Below are 18,164 nucleotides of genomic sequence, written 5' to 3' on the forward strand. Positions count from 1 at the left end.
CTACTCCCAGAGTTGGCGCACCTCACACAATGTTCCCTACGGTCCTGAGGTGATCCAGTCAGAGAGGGATGATTGTGGAAGTTGTCCATCCCCACCCACACCGCTGAATGGGGCCCGCCTCCTGTGTTGGTGGGAGCTGGTCATCCTGGGAGGCCCAGAGCATAACATCTGTAAGAACTCCTGGCACAGAACAACTCTATCCAAACACTTGGACTGAACGACTTGACGAAGCTGTAGCTTGTCTTTTGGCAGCATGTGTCTCTAAGATGACCCCCGATCCTCCCCAACCCCGACCCCAAATAAAATACCTGCTTGATAAAGCTCAATGCTGACAGGAAATGCACTATTTGTTCCAGCCAACACCTGATGATTGGCCCCTGCCCTCCCTTTCCAGAGTACTTACTAAAACAGGCTTGTAATTGTTTGTGCAGTATCACTTGCAACTCAGAAGCATCTCTGTCAATGACCTGAGAGCCATTCCTTGGAAATGTAATTGCTGAGAATAAGGTCCTTGTCTTCCAGTCTTTGTCGTAACGTCTCTAACTGCCAGTGAACTACGTTGCGTGTAGAACAGATTGCATCTGTACTGAAGAACCCTGTGTACTTCTTCACCTCTCTGCCCAGCCACCACACTCCCCTCTCTTGTGCTCCCCTAAAACACACTCACCGGAACAGAGGTTAGCTGTATTTCTCTATTCTTATACAGCTTAGCAAAAGTTACTAGTAAAACCTGTTTTCATGACTTTAACTAATGTCTGGCTGTGTTTATCTTTTACAGGGGGTACCTGGGCCTGGCTGACTTTTGGTCAGTGTGTCTCCCAAAGTTTTCTAGCCAGCTGTGGTGGTGGGGACATCCCAGGATAGACAGGCAGGCCCTGCGAGCAGCAAGTCTGGTCACAGTCATGTTAGGCAGCAGCAGGGCATAGTAATTGTATGAATCTCCCTTACCATTTCCAATTCACCCCCTGGAGTCGGTACAGTGGTCTAAGTTGAGCAGGGGGCCATAGGTTGCACACCTGGTCATGCCTCAGTCATGTGGGGGTCTCAGTAATGGGTTCAGTTCAGTTCAGTAGCTCAGTTGTGTCCAACTCTGCAACCCTATGAATCGCAGCACGCCAGGCCTCCCTGTCCATCACCAACCCCCGGAGTGTACTCAAACTCACGTCCATCGAGTCAGTGATGCCATCCAGCCATCTCATCCTCTGTCGTCCCCTTCTCCTCCTGCCCCCAATCCCTCCCAGCATCAGGGTCTTTTCCAATGAGTCAACTCTTCACATGAGGTGGCCAAAGTAATGGGTAGCCCCCATCAAAAAATGTTTAAATGTGGGGAATGGGGCCAGGACTGTTTGGTTTGCACCATTAGGCCAGTGGAGGTGCCCCAGTTCCACCACAACCCTTCATGGGGTGCAAGAGGCTGCGCCCAATGAAGATGTTTCTGTCTCCCTCTGGAACAGGGCCCAGGAAGTTCTGTGGAGGGCACTGGGACTTCACCAAAGTAAGCCTGGGTTGGTTATAGGGGGCACAGGGTTCTGTTGCAGGATGCACCTTCAAAAGGTTTTCTGTGTCACTTTGGAGGGGAAATGAAGCTAGCCAAGGTGGGAGGGGGCATTAAGGAAGGACCACGTGGCCCTTGGTTTTGAACCACCTTTACAAGATATCTCTAACTCATTTGCAGAAATGAACATTGGCAAGACCATCTTTCCCTGGGAAAAGAAACTGCATACTTCCTAGAACATTTCTGGAGTAGTCCTCTGGGGGAAATGCTGGTTCAGTCCACTGGAGAATTTTAAAAGAATTTTCAAGATGTTTATATAGGATGAGGCTCAGGCAGGTTCTGTACTCCAGAGAAGACTTAGAAAGTATTTTCAGGAGGTGCTTCCATGATTGAGCATCACAAGCGATCTCATCTGGCTGGACCAGATTAACCTGGACAAAGCCACTTGGCCAGAGGTGGTGGAAAGGTTTTGGGAAGTGCACGCAATGACCAGGCCGGCCCAAGACATCCTTCTTAAGACTCTCCAGCCTGGTGGTCATTACCTTCATGGGGAGGCTTAAGCAATTTCTCAGGAAGCACATCCCGTGACTGCCCTGCCTCTCCCCACCCCGCAGCCTCCCCCTACCTTGTTCTGGCCGCCACTGGAGAGGAGACGTAAGAGTGTTTTCAGGTGGTCACTAAGACCCGCCGCAGTGACACTCCTTGCACATCCTTGCACATCCACTGTACTCCAGCCAGCTTCTGCTTGACAAGCCCCCTCTGTGCTATTCCCCTGACAGCTGCTGCACAGTCAGGCTGTTCTCTCTACTTCCACACTTTTCACACAGACCGTGCAATTCAATTACAACTCCTTGCAGAGAAATAATAGTTCTTTGCTCACCCATTCCACGTTATCCTGACATGACTCCTTGCACATCTAGGTGTTCCATGCACCTACTAGTCTGTACACCAACCAAGTCATCTGGCTTATATGACTCTCACGCCCACTGTGAGTCTCCTCACTTCCAGGTGTTATACACTATTTTTCAGCTCTTTGATCATCCACTTCCACTCCTTGGACACCCACTCTCACTTTCAGCACCTGTGCAGTGTTGATTCAAAACCACTGTCTGAACACTATAGTGCATCATTCTAAGACTACATCTTGCCCACCCGCTTTGTCATCCAGATGTCACTTTTGCACACTTACTCTGTGTGGTTCAATGGCCACCTCTTACTCATCCACTGTATCATTGAACATATGCTTCATGAACACCCACATGGGTGCCATTCAACTTTCTCTCCTTGTAAACTATTGACTTGAAGAAAATCAGATATACTGTGGGAAACTGCCAAAGAGGTAGGGAAGGAGCCTGTATATAAATGAGTTGGGTTTTTTTTTCTGGCTAGGGAAATACATGTATTCAAGCATATATCTTGGTTAAAAGATTACTGCTAGTCACAAAGAGATGTGTGCATGCTCAGTTGCTTCAGTTGTGTCTGACTTTTTGCGACCCTATGGACTGTAGCCCACCAGACTCCTCTGTCCAAGGGATTCTCCAGGCAAGAATACTGGAGTCGGCTGCTGTGCCTTCCTCCAGGGAATCTCCTGACCCAGGGACTGAATCTGCATCTCTTATGTCTCCTGCATTGGCAGGCGGGTTGTTTATCACTAGCATCACCTGGGAAGCTCAAATGCTTAGTAGATACCTTCTAAATAACTAAAATGTTTAGACTTGGAAATCTTTCTGGTTCACAGAGATTAAAGCTTTAATAAGATCTCTTGCAAACTGGGGATCCTCTTTTCTCTCTCTCAAGTACACATATTACCCTATTAAGAGAGAGCTTTTGTCCTTGATGGAAATCAAACAGTTCACTATCAAACTTGTCTAATAAGCTCTTCAAATATCCATTAAACCCAGCACTACCCCAGGTACAGAGCAGACAGGGGAACTTCCTTTTGGCTGTAACAGCTCCTGTATCAGCAATAGGAAGAGGAACGTCAAGATGGCTACCCTCTGGATGGGAGCAACAGGCTCTGATCCAAGAGGGGCCAATTAACAGGCTGATCAGGAATTCCTGAGGCCAAGCTCTGCCCAGGAAGGACAAGAGCAGCTACTCAAGTCAGTCAGACAGGTTTCCTCTGAAATTTGGGACTAGAGATATACAGAGGATGGGCCAAAGGAAGGAGAAACAGGGAAAAGTTCCACGGACAGGCAGAGCTGCTTTGAGAAAGCAGCAGAGAGCAGAGAACAGCCTGGCCCCAGTACTGGGCCTATTCCAGCCCAAGGGTCCCTGACCACACACTATCTGTCCCAGGGTGGCCAGCGGCATCTCTGGGTTCCTAACTGAAGGAGAACAGGACACAAGACCAGTCAATTAGCAGAAAACATGGATCAAAATTTCAAAATACATGATAATGATACTTGGTACTCCAAGGACAGGAGAGGAAGTTTCATTAATACTTAGTCTGCAGTACCTAGCACAAAGGAAGCTCTCAATATAAGCTCGGTGACCTAACAAATATTGGAAGCAGAAATAACGAAACTTTAAGGTAGAAACTTGACATTTGAGTTCATTTGCTCAGTGTGTGGGTGATACTAAGCTAATTATAATGCACCAAAAGCCTGCCTAGAGTTTGAAGCAATACTAAGAATAATAACTAAATAGAATAATAAAAATAAAGCACCCCTCAAAATTAAAAGCAGAATCATCACATGACTCAGCAATTTCACTTAGGGGGATATACCTAAAATAATTAAAAGCAAAGACTTGAGGACTTACTGTATAGCACAGAGAACTATACTCAATATTTCATAATAACCTATAAGAGAAAAGAGTCTAAAAAGATCACAGGCACACATATATATGTTATATATATTTATATAATATGCATACAACTGAATCACTGTGCTATACACTTGAAACACAACAATGTAAAATCCACTATATGTCAATTTTTAAAAATTAAAAAAGCAGAGTTCTATAGGTATTTGTACATCAATGTTCACAGCGGCATTATTCACAACTGTCAAAGGGTGGAAGTAACACATGCATCCATCAACATATAAACAGGTAAACAAAATATGCATACAACAGAATATTATTTATTTTTACAAAGGAAATTTTGACACATGCTACAACAAGACGGACCTTGAGGATATGATGCTAAATAAAATAAGCTGGTTATAAAAGGACAAATACTGAGGTACTTAAGAATAGTCAAACTCACAGAGACAGAAAGTAGAATGATGGTTGTCAGGGGATGAAAGGAGGGTGGAATTGGGGAGTTACTATACAATGGCTTGAGAGTTTCAGTTTTGCAAGATGAAAAAGGTTCTGCAGATGATGGAAATGACTGTAGCACAACGAGAATGCACTTAATGCCACTGAACTGTACACTTAAAAAATGGTTAAAATGATAAATTTTATGTTATGTGTATTTTATCACAACTAAAAAGAATTTTTAAAAAATAAAGCACTTTATTAATTTCAACAAATTGTTCAGAAGCTAGAAAGTTCAACCCCTTAAGATACTCATGTCATCTTACAACTTCAAGACATTTCTCCAGGTCATCCATTAACTAACATTACCAAATGCATCAAAGGCAAGCTGCAATAATTTAGAGATCAGAAACTGAGGCATTCTGCAGTTAAAAATATAAGTTAAAGGGAAGACAAGAGACAAATATATAAGAATCAATAGCCAGAGTGCAAAAACCTAAGGGATCCTCCTTTTGCTGTTGAAGAATTAAAAGAGAGAAAAAGGGCAGAAATAGAGGACCAAAGAAGACATAATTATGACTACCACAAGAAAATGTTGGAAAAAAGAACAATTCTCTTTCACTGTAAAAATTCAGTGCTATACAATTCAAAATTATTAATTATGAAACTATTTAGACCTAAATAAAAATCCAACTCAAGTTCAACCTAGCTCAAATGCCAACTGGCCAAATTACATTAAAGGAAAGAGCTTAAATATTCCTTCTGACAACCAAGTCACTAACTTTGGTTTGCTTCTTTTACACACAAGAAAAACCAAAACGTTCTCTTTTGGATCACCAGGTCTTTCTTAAATGCCATAATTTATATTATGCCATTTGACAAGGTTTTTATCACATCCTTTCTGACCCCAGATAGTAGTTAATTAATCTCTAGTACAACAGGAAATAAAGCCTTTCTGGAAATATCTGGTGTGATGACTTGTTTGACACTGTGTTTCTCCCACTGGACCTGTGCTATCCAATATGGCAGCCACCAGCCCATGTAGATACTGGACAGTACTATATTAAAAGTAAGTTCCATGAAGGCAGGAAATTTATGCTCTTTTGACCAGTGTACATCTCCCACAGAAACTAGCAAACAGAAGGCAATCAATAAACATGGGAAATAAATATTCAACAGCTAATGTGGTAAATGGAGAAGACTGAAGGGAACTGAGTCTTAGAATAATGTGTATAAGTTGAAGGGGTTCATGGGGACTATAGAATTCAAGAGATTTAGGGTCAGATTTAGAAAAGCTAAAAGAAAACAAACGAAATTCCCAAAACAAGTAGCAAAGAATTTAACATTCCCAAAAAGTGGACCTTGCTACCCAAAGTGCGGTTAAAAGATTACTGCTAGTCACAAGGAGAGTTCAAGGTAATGATTTTGGTGCTTTCCCATGCATGGGAATAGGCAAGAATCTGGCTCATTGAAATTCTTTTTTAAAGATTTTTAAAAAATATTTAACAATTTTGGTGCTTTCCCATGTATGGGAACATGCAAGAATCTGGCTCATTGAAACTCTTTCTTAAAGATTTTTTAAAAATATTTATTTATTTATTTTTGACTCTGCTGGATCATTGTTGCGGTGCATGGGCTTCTCATTGCAGTGGCTTCTCTTATCGGGGAGCATGGGTTCTAGGGGCTGTGGGCCTCAGTAGTTGTGGCACTCATTTTTAGTTGCCCTAAGGCGTGTGTTGGAAGGAAAGTGATGACCAAACTAGATAGTGTATTAAAAAGCAGAGACATTACTTAGTCAACGAAGGTCCATCTAGTCAAGGCTATGGTTTTCCCAGTGGTCATGTATGGATGTAAGAGTTGCACTATAAAGAAAGCTGAGTGCCGAAGAATTGATGCTTTTGAACTGTGGTGCTGGAGAAGACTCTTGAGAATCCCGTGGACTTCAAGGAGATCTAACCAGTCCATCCTAAAAGAGATTAGTCCTGGGTGTTCATTGGAAGGACTGATGTTGAAGCTGAAACTCCAATACTTTGGCCACCTGATGCGAAGAGCTGACTCATTGGAAAAGACCCTGATGCTGGGAAAGATTGAGGGCAGGAGGAGAAGGGGATGACAGAGGATGAGATGGTTGGATGGCATCACCGACTCAATGGACATGAGTTAGGGTAGGTTCCGGGAGTTGGTGATGGACAGGGAGGCCTGGCGTGCTGTGATTCATGGGGACGCAAAGAGTCAGACACGACTGAGCAACTGAACTGAACTGAACTGAACTGAAGGCGTGTGGGATCTTCACGGACAGGGATGGAACCTATGTCCCCTGCACTGGAAGGAGTATTCTTAACCACTGGAAAAACGAGGGAAGTCCTGAAATTCTTTCAGAGATATGCATCTAACTATCTATCAGGATGAGTGCCTCATCCTTTTTTTTTTTTTTTCATCCTGAACTCTCTTGTAGGCTCAACAGGTGATGTTCCACCTAATTCCTCACACAGCCAGTGGGCTCCATTCATCCTCTGTGCTATTCAACTTACATCTATTGCACAACAGAGCTATACTATAGTGTTAGTCTCTCAGTCATGTCCGACTCTTTGCGACCCCATGAACTGTAACCTACCAGGCTCTTCTGTCTATGGAATTCGCCAGGTAAGAATACTGGAGATTCCCTTCTTCGGGGGATCTTCCCAACCCAAGAATCGAATCTGGGTCTCCTGCACTGCAGGCAGATTCTTTAACATCTGAGCCGCCAGGGAAACTGTACTATAAAATCATACCAATAATATACATGTTGTACAATTGTACATCCAAACAATGGGCCTGTAATTATAGCCATTGGACAACAGTGAGATGCGAGTATAGTGGGGGATGTGTGTGAGACTGTTTGATGTGAGTATGTGCGTGTGAAGTGTTTGCCATGTGTGTGAGACAGTGTTTTGAATGGTGGTGTGTTGCTGTATTTAGCTGTGTGTGTCTGTAAGACAGCTAATGTGTTTAGTAGTGTTTTGCTCATTTGTGAGACACGGTTTCTTAGGTTTGTGTGAGACAGTCTGGTGTGAATCTGTGAAACACTGTTTAGAGCTACATGTATATGAAACTGTGTTTAGTGTTGTGCATTTGTGGCGGACACTGTTGGGTGGGCTTTGTGTGTGAGACACTGTGAATGAATGAGGGCACTAAGTTTATGGGGTGGGAGGTGTGTGTGAAAAAGAGAGAGAGAGACACTGTGTTGAGTGGTTTGTGTATTTGTACTCATTATGTTTTGACTCCGGGGGTTCTCTTTTAGCTGTCTCCACTGCTTTGGGTGGTGAGTGGGCAGGGCAATAGTTTACTCCTTGCTCTTAATTAAGAGAGTGATTGTTTTTAAGGGTCCTTGGCCACTTCTCTGGGTGCTGGGTAAAGAAAAGGCTCCCCTACGCTCAGCTGCACAAATCAGAAAGTTAGCTTCTTCTACTGGAGTTGCAGGGAATGAAAAATGCTGATCCCCCCAGTGAAACACTGGTCAGTGGGGAGCTGACGGGGAAGAGTGCTCCCTTCTTGGCCACCACCTGGAGGAGAGCTTTCAGCACACTAAGAAGGTAGGGGAAGAAGAGAGCTGGTTGTGCTTCAGATGCTGTAGGCTGTAGCTCTTTTTACTGAGATTTAGTTAATTAAAAAAAATAAATGTTGGGAATTCCCTGGTGGTCCAGTGGGTAGGACTCTGTGTTTTCACTGCCAAGAACACAGGTTTGATCCCTGGTCAGGGAACTAATATCCTCCAAGTTGCGTGGCATGGCCAGAATTTTTTTTAAAACAAAATTTGTCATTTGTTGTATGTCCTTAGGACTATTTTCAGATATTGGAAATGTGTTCACAGCTCCCCTTGTTTTGCTGGCCCACAGAGATCCTCGTGCTAGCACCACACAAGTGGAACCCTGTCTTGTCTATCTCTCTTCCTGATTTATATACTTGTCTGTGTGTCTGGATACTTATTTATTTTCTATTTATCCATGCCTATAGTCTTTATCCATTCATTTATACATCTGTTTGTCTATATTACCTTCAATACATCTGTTTTCTGTCTACCTAGATGTCTTAATTTCCGTTTGCCTGTCTGACCATCTGTTTGTCTATTGGTTTTCTGTCTGATTCTCTTCTTAGTTTTGTTTCTCTATTTCTCTCAAAGTCTCTCTCTACTCCCTATGATAGCTGTCAGTATGTCTGTCTGTCCACCTGTCAATATCACTATGTATCCATTTCATCTATTTGTCAGTCCTAGTAACTGTCTATTTGTAGGTCTCTGTATGTCTGTCTTTTTGACTTTCTACCTTTTTGTCTATATTTATGCCCATTTTTCTATCATCTTTGTTTTTATGTCTTTCTTCCTGTTTACCTACCTGTCTTTCTGTCTGTATGAATGCTTGCATATATATCTATCTAGCTGTTTCTCTGTCTCTCTATCTATTACTATCTAACTACCTATGCAAGTATACAGTATCTACCCACTACCCACCATCCCTCTATCTATCATCTATTTCTCTTTCTGTCTGGTTTCTAGTTGTCCACTTGTCCATCTGTATCATTGTCTGCCTTTACACTATTTGTATATCTAACTGTCCATATGTTCTTTAATGATCTTTCTGTTCATTTGTCTATTTTAAACCTATTTTTTTTATTCATAGGTTCATCTACCATTCTTTTTTTTAAACAGCTGTTAGTAAACTATAAGTCATCTACATATATACTTCACCCACTTAAATGATATGATTCATGGCTATTTTAATATACTCACAGTGTTGGGCATCCTCACTATAAACAATTTTTAAAAAGTTAATTTTTTAGAAGAAATTCTAGACCTCTCATCTATTATCTCCCAATCTCCCATTCCTTCCAGCTTTAGGTAGCCACCAATCTATTTTTCTGTCTTTATAGATTTGCTTGTTCTGGACACTTCACGTAACTGTGTTCATGCCTTGATGACTGACTTTTTTCACTTGACAAAATGTTTTCAAGGTTTATCCACATAGCATGTATCAACTGCTGCTGCTGCTGCTAAGTCGCTTCCGTTGTGTCCGACTCTGTGGGACCCCATAGACAGCAGCCCACCAGGCTCCCCCGTCCCTGGGATTCTCCAGGCAAGAACACTGGAGTGGGTTGCCATTTCCCTCTCCAATACATGAAAGTGAAAAGTGGAAGTGAAGTCGCTCAGTCGTGTCCGACCCTCAGCGAACCCATGGACTGTAGCCTACCAGGCTCCTCTGCCCATGGGATTTTCCAGGCAAGAGTACTGGAGTGGGCTGCCATATCAACTATCAATACTTAATTTCTGTTTTTCCCAAATCATTTTATGATATCATTTTTTATATATTCAGTTGTTGATTAATAGAGTTATTTCTGCTTACTGGTTATTATGAATAATCTTGCTATGCACAATTGGGTACAAGTTTTTGTGTGGATATACGCGTTTATTTATTTCTCTGGGCATATACCTAGGAGGGCTTCCCAAGTGGTGCTAATGCTAATGCAGAATCATCTGCAGTGATTTTGGAGCTTTCTTCCAAGGAGCAAGAGTCTTTTAATTTCATGGCTGCAGTCACCTTCCACAGTGATTTTGGAGCCCAAACAAAGAAAAATCTGTTATTGCTTCCCCTTTTCCTCCTTCTATTTGCCATGAAGTAGTGAGACCAGATGCCATGATCTTAGTTTTCTGAATGTTGAGTTTTAAGCCAGCTTTCACTCTCCTTTTTCACCTTCATCAAGAGGCTTTTTAGTTCCTCTTTGCTTTCTGCCATTAAAGTGGTAACATCCTCATATCTGAGGTTGTTGATATTTCTGCTGGCAATCTTCATTCCAGCTTGTGCTTCATCCAGCCCAGCATTTCACATGCTGTACTCTTCATATAAGTTAAATAAGCAGTGTAACAATATACAGCCTTGATATACTCCTTTCCCAATTTTAAACCTGTTTGTTGTTCCATGTCCGGTTCTAACTGTTGCTTCTTGACCCCCATACAGGTTTTTCAGGAGATAGGTAAGGTGGTCTGGTAATCCCATCTCTTTAAGACTTTTCTACAGTTTGTTGTGATCCACAGAGTCAAAGGCTTTAGCATAGTCAACGAAGCATAAGTAGATGTTTTTCTGGAATTCTCTTGCTTTTTCTATGATCCAACAGATGTTAGCAATTTGATCTCTGGTTCCTCTGCCTTTTCTCAATCCAGCTTGTACATCTAGAAGTTCTAGATTCACATACTGTGAAGCCTAGCTTGAAGGATTTTGAGCATTACCTTGCCAGCATGTGAAATGAATGCTATTGTGTGGTAGTTTGAACATTCTTTGGCATTGCCCTTCTTTGGGAATGTAATGCAAACTGACCTTTTCCAGCCCTGTGGCCATTGCTGAATTTTCCAAATTTGTGGGCATACTGAGTGCAGCACTTTCACAGCATCATCTTTTATGATTTGAAATAGCTCAGCTGGAGTTCCATCACCTCCACTAGTTTTGATTGTAGTAGTGCTTTCTAAGGCCCACTTAACTTCACACTCCAGGATGTCTGACTTTAGGTGTATGAACACACCATTGTGGTTATCTGGGTCATTAAGACCTTTTTTGTATAATTCTTCTGTGTATTCTTCCTACCTCTTCTTGATCTCTTCTACTTTGACATACAGCAAGGCCTGCATACCTGTGTTTAAAACATATATGGTTTCCCAGGTAGCACTAGTGGTAAAGAACCTGCCTGCTAATGCAGGAGATGTAAGAGATGAGGGTTTGATCCCTGGCTTGGGAAGATCCCCTGGAGGAAGGCAAGGAAACCCACTCCAGTATTCTTGCCTGGAGACTCCCATGGACAGAGGAGTCTAGCAGGCTACAGTCCACAGCGTCACACAGAGTTGGGCACGACTGAAGTGACTGAACACTTATAGGTAGAAAGTGAAAGGATAGAAAAAGATATTTCTTGCAAACAGTAATCAAAAGAGCAGAAGTGGCTATCTAATATCAGACAAAATATACTTTAAATTAAAAAACTGTTTTAAGAGACAAAGAAGAACATTATATATTGATAAAAGGGTCAAATCACCAAGAAGATAATAACAAGTATAAATATATGTGCACCAAACCTCAGCACTCCTAAATATGTGAAGCAGACATTAACAGAATTGAAATGAGAAATAGTTCTACAGCAGTAGTTGGATACTGCAATACCCCTACTTTCAATAATGGTTAGAACATATAGACAGAAGATAAATAGAGAAATAGAGGATTTCAGCAATGCTATACTAATTAGGCCTAACAGAGAGAGATATATATATAGAGAGAGAACTCTCTGCCTAAGAAAAGCAGAATGCACATTCTTCTCAGGTACACATAAAACACTCTCCAGCATAGACCATATATTAGGATACACAATAAGTTTTAAAATTTAGAAAGATTGAAACCATACAAAGTATACTTTCTGATTGCAATGGAATAAAACTAGAAACCAATAGCAAAAGGAAACCTAAAAATTTCACAATATGTGGAAGTTGAACAACATACTCTTAAACAACCAAGTCAAAGAAAAAATCACAAGGGAAATTAGGAAATATCTTGAGACAAAATAAAACAATAACACAGCATATAGTACCTTATGGAGAGCCTTTCTTGGTGGTCCAGTGGCTAAGACTCTGCACTCCCAATGCAGGGGACACAGGTTCAATCCCTTTTCAGGGAACCTGATCCTACATGCCACAGCTAAGAGATCACATGTCTCAACTAAAAGATACTGCATGCTGCCACAAAGACTGAAGATTCTGAGTGTAGCAACTAAGACCCAGTGTGGCCAAATAAATAAATTAAAAAAAAAAAAAACTTATTGAATGCAGCAGAAGCAGTGATAACTGGTAAATTCATAGCTATAAATGCTCACATTAAAAAAGAGGGATGATCTCAAATCAATAACTTAACTTTACACCTCAAGAAACTAGAAAAAGGAAGAACAAAAAACTAAATTCAAAGATAGTAGAGGGAAGGAAATAGTAAAAAAAAAAATTAGTTCAGAGATAAATAAAATAGAAAATAGGAAAATGATGGAGCAATCAATAAAACCATAAGTCAGGTCTTTGAACAGAACAACAAAGGCAATAAAACTAGATTAAGAAGAAAAGAGAAGAATCAGATAAAAAAACAAAAAATTCAAATAAGTAAGAGTGAGACAATTAATAGAATTTTACAGAAATAGAAAGGATTATTAAAGAGTACCGTGGACAATTGTGTGCCAAAAATTGAATAACTTAGATGAAATGGACAAACTCCTAGAAAAACAATCTACCAAGACTGAATTATGAAGAAAAAGAAAATCGGAAAGATCTATTATTAGCAAGGAGATTGAAATGGTCATCAAAAACTTCTCAACAAAGAAGGTATTTTACCACAGTTTAAAAAGAAAGTCACCAAAAACTCTCAGCAAAGAAAAGCCCTGGACCAGATAACCTCACTGGCAGAACTCTACCAAATATTTAAAGAAGAATAAACACCAATCCTTCTCAAACTCTTTTAAAAATTGAAGAGGAGAGGACACTTCTAAACTCATTCTGAAGCCAGTGTAACAGAAAAGAGCAAAATCTGACTCCAAGATAGATCTGTTTCTTTTACTCTAACCTTTACTATTTTTTTTTTGCTTCTGTTATTATAATCACTAAAAGAATGCTGTCTATAGCCCTAAGTGTACACAATGGCCTTCCTGGGGAACCTGCCTTTTGCTTGAATGTTAAACTAATATACCTTTGTTCAGCTGCAAGAGAGAGATTCTGTCCCTGCCTACCTGTGAATGGCTACAGAAAAGTTAACACATCCCCTCCCTGATGTTGGCCAAGCCAAGAGATATTTTGTAAGACTAATGGCCTTTTTCTTGGGCTCCAAAATCACTGCATATGGTGACTGCTGCCTTGAAATTAAGACACTTGCTCCTTGGAAGAAAAGCTATGACCAACCTAGACAGTGTATTAAAAAGCAGAGACATTACTTTGCCACCAAAGATCCATATAGTCAAAGATGGTTTTTCCAGTAGTCGTGTATGGATGTGAGAGCTGGACCATAAAGAAGGCTGAGCACCAAAGAATTGATGCTTTTGAACTGTGGCATTGGAGAAGACTCTTGAGAGTCCCTTGGACTGCAAGGAGATAGAACCAGTCAATCCTAAAGGAAATCAATTCTGAATATTCATTGGAAGGACTTACGCTGAAGTTGAAGCTCCAATACTTTGGCCACCTCATGTGAACAGCCAACTCATTGGAAAAGTCCCTGATGCTGGGAAAGATTGAAGGCAGGAGGAGAAAGGGATGACAGAGAACGAGATGGCTGGATGGCATTACTGACTCAATGGACATGAATTTGAGCAAGCTCTGGGAGGTGGTAAAGGACAGGGAAGCCTGGAATGCTGCAGTCCATGGGGTTGCAGAGTCGGACACGACTGAGTGACTGAACAGCAACAAATGGCCTTCTTACTTTACTTCTTCACCTCTCCCTTTCTGTTCTGTAAAAGAAACTAGCATCCAGACCCTGAGAAGATGGTACTCTAGGACACTGAGAGTCACAGTCATGTCCAACTCTTTATGACCCCATAATTGGAGTGGGTAGAATTTCCCTTCTTCAGTGGATCTTCCAACGCAGGTATCAAACCCAGATCTTCTGAATTGCAGGCAGATTCCTTACCAGCTGAGCCACAAGAGAAGCCCAAGAATATTGGAGTGGGTGGCCTATCCCTTCTCCAGAGGATTTTCCTGACCCAGGAATCAAACCGGGATCTCCTGCATTGCTGGCAGATTCTTTACCAGTTGAGCTATCAGGGAAGCCCTAGCCTACTGAATTCTCAGAAGCCTGGCTTTCCAAATAAAGTTACCATTCCTTGCCTCAGCACCTCATCTCCCAATTACTGGCCTGTTGTATGAGCAGACAGAGCCTGGATTCAGTACTACTAGCAATTTCTTTTATACTATCACTGGACAAAGAAACTGTAAGAAAAGAGAACTACTGACCAATATTCTTTATGACTATTGATGCAAAAACCCTCCACAAAATGTGTTGGAGGAATTCATTGAGACGATATCACTCACTGGTGGATGACTTATGAGCTAGACCTAGGTAGTGAGGCTTCTCACCCACTCCTATTCACTTAGCTTCCCTATCCTACAAGCTGTCCCAAGGACACAAATTTCTAATAATACAGCGTTGTTGAGACCATCTGGATGGCATATGTCTGATGGAACTCAGTTAAGACTTCTATGTAAGTTTTTAAGATTCTGGTGGGTGAATATGGAGGTCTACCTGTGGCCATCCAAGACAAGATTTGTATGCAAGTTCCCTTGCTTATTAAACCTGCCACCTACCAATTTAGAGTGTCTGCTCTTTCTTTAGTCTTTCCCTAGCTTTTGTATATGGAGGCCCATTTTAGATTTTACCCAAGAAACTCCTGAGGGTGTGAACCAACTACTGGTGAGCCAGCCAGCTGATCGAAGACATGGGCTGTCATCTGAAAAATGCGTGTGACTTCAAAGTTGAGATTTAGGGTTATTTGGTGGGAATCATGTGGACTTCAAGAGAGAACTGTTTCTGAGGAGGCGGGGAGATTGTAGTGTGGAAGTTTTCAGCAAGGGGCAGGTAATCTGAATTTTAAGAGATTACTGTTAATTAAGGAAAACCAGGTATCTCAAATTAAGGGATTTTGTGCTCTTCTATGTATGGGCAGGGCAGAAATAGATTTGCAGAGGTAGAGAACAAACGTGGACATGGCGGGAAGGGTGGGATGAATTGTAAGATGAGGTTCCTAGTGGGAACCTGTTGCATAGCACAGGGAGCTCAGTCTGGTAGTCTACAGTGACCTAGAGGGGTGGGAAGGGGATGGGGATGATGGGAGGGAGGACCAAGAGGGAGGGGATACACTGGTATGTATACATATAGTGATTCACTTTGTTGTACAGCAGAAACTAACACAACATTGTAAAGCAACTATACTATGCCTTCCCAAAAAGGTAAGTCCATTTTTATTTCCTCTCAAAAAAAAATTCTTTTTCTGTTTTTGGCCACATCACAGGGCATGAGGGGTGAACCCTTGCCCCCTGCAGTGGAAGGACTGAGTCTTAACCACTGGACTGCCAGGGAATCCCTAGACTCAGTCTTTTAATGAGCCTCTGCCCCTGGGCTATGACCCTCACAAGTGCTTCTGAGCTTTTATCCTCATTTCATGTGACACAGGATGGCTAGAGTGGCTGGAGTTGGTTATTTCCCTTCCTTCAGGTTGGCAGACTCTGGTAAAAGTTTTCCTGAGGACAGGATTTTGTTAAGGAGAACTGGGTGCTGTGGTACATTTCAAAGTAGTTCCTATCTTCCTCCCCTTGCCAGAAGCACCTGGAGATTTTTCTCCAGTCTTGACCCTGAGCAGCTGGTAGGGCTGCTGGAGGTGAAACCTACAAGAGGGTGAGGATGAACAAGATTTTAAGTTTTCCTACCAGTTGCTGACTGTAGCAGCAGCTTCTGGGCCTGGGTAGGTATGAGTCTGTATTCACTCTTCCCTACAGTTTTCAAGGCAGCAGTTTGCCCTGTGACCTCAATTTTCTCATGATCTGAGAAGAGCTGCTAAACCATAGTTTATTCAGCTTTTTCCTTATTGTGAGGTCAGAAATGACATCCAAGCTCTTTTCATGCCACATCAGAGACCACTGTATCCTATTTTAACTTCTACACTGAAAAAATTAATACGATTATAGATATAATTTCTCCCCGACCCACCCAAAAGTGTGACTGAATAAACAAGTGGGATAGTACACTCCTGTCTCAGGACCTCAGGCTGCACAAAGCTTTTCCAGATTAACTGATTGAATCAAAGTAAAGGGGTGGAATGAAGAAGGGACTTACTGACTTGTGTTTGTGGGTTTGACTCTCCTCTCGATGGAAAGTGTGCACAGGTTGGGGGTGGATAGTGGGGTGGTGGAGTGGGGGGGGGGATTGGTTGACAAGCCTGGATTTCTCCCTTGGAAAACCAGTGAAAGGCTGTTGCTGAGCCATGAAAGACACAGAGATTCCTGCCTCCGAGGAGAGAAATTCAATCCAGGGCCAGAGATGAGGCTTGATTGCTCAGAGCTTTTGTGTAATAAAGTTTTATTAAAGTATAAAAGAGATAGGGAACGTTTCTGACATAGACATCAGAAGGAGGCAGAAAGAGTGCCCCCCTGCTAGTCTTTAGCCAGATGTTATATAGCTAACACTGCTAAGTCATTTCAGTTGTGTCTGACTCTGTGCGACCCCATAGACGGCAGTCCACCAGGCTCCCGCGTCCCTGGGATTCTCCAGGCAAGAACACTGGAGTGGGTTGCCATTTCCTTCTCCAATGCATGAAAGTGAAAAGTGAAAGTGAAGTTGTTCAGTCGTATCCGACTCCTAGCGACCCCATGGACTGCAGCCTGCCAGGCTCCTCCATCCATGGGATTTTCCAGGCAAGAGTACTGGAGTGGGTTAGCGAGCTGCTAATTAGAGAAAGGGAATGTCTCAAAAGCCAGAGAATGGCACCAGGCCCCTCACACACAACATGCATTCTGAGACAATAGTGGCAAAAGGTGAGTCATCCCGGGCCGTAAAACAATTGACATGAATCTTGAAGAAAGGCAGGTTTCCAAGTAAATATATAGTTTTATTAACATAGATTTAGTTCACTGATTCCTAAAATGTCGATGTTCACTCTTGCCATCTCACATTGCCAGTGGCAATTTGACCACTTCCAATTCATGGACCTAACATTCCAGGTCCCCTCGTCCAAGGTAAGGAGCAATGGCTGAGCTTTGCTGGAGCAGCCGTGAAGAGATACCCCACACTCAAGGTAAGAGAAACCCAAGTAAGATGGTAGGTGTTGCAAGAGGGCATCAGAGGGCAAACACACTGAAACCATACTCACAGAAAACTAGTCAATCTAATCACACTAGGACCACAGCCTTGTCTAACTCATTGAAAACTAAGTCATGCCCGTGGGGCAACCCAAGGTGGGCGGGTCATGGTGGAGAGATCTGACAAAATGTGGTCCACTGGAGCAGGGAATGGCAAACCACTTCAGAATTCTTGCCTTGAGAACCCCATGAACAGTATGAAAAGGCAAAATGATAGGATACTGAAAGAGAAACTCCCCAGGTCAGTAGGTGCCCAATATGCTACTGGAGATCAGTGGAGAAATAACTCCAGAAAGAATGAAGGGATGGAGCCAAAGCAAAAAGAATACCCAGCTGTGGATGTGACTGGTGATACAGGCAAGGTCCGATGCTGTAAAGAGCAATATTGCATAGGAAACTGGAATGTCAGGTCCACGAATCAGGGCAAATTGGAAGTGGTCAAACAAGAGATGGCAAGAGTGAATGTTGACATTCTAGGAATCAGCGAACTGAAATGGACTGGAATGGGTGAATTTAACTCAGATGACCATTATATCTACTACTGTGGGCAGTAATCCCTCAGAAGAAATGGAGTGGCCATCA

The sequence above is a fragment of the Bos indicus genome, chromosome 2 (assembly GCF_029378745.1).
Source record: "Bos indicus isolate NIAB-ARS_2022 breed Sahiwal x Tharparkar chromosome 2, NIAB-ARS_B.indTharparkar_mat_pri_1.0, whole genome shotgun sequence".
NCBI lineage: Eukaryota > Metazoa > Chordata > Mammalia > Artiodactyla > Bovidae > Bos > Bos indicus.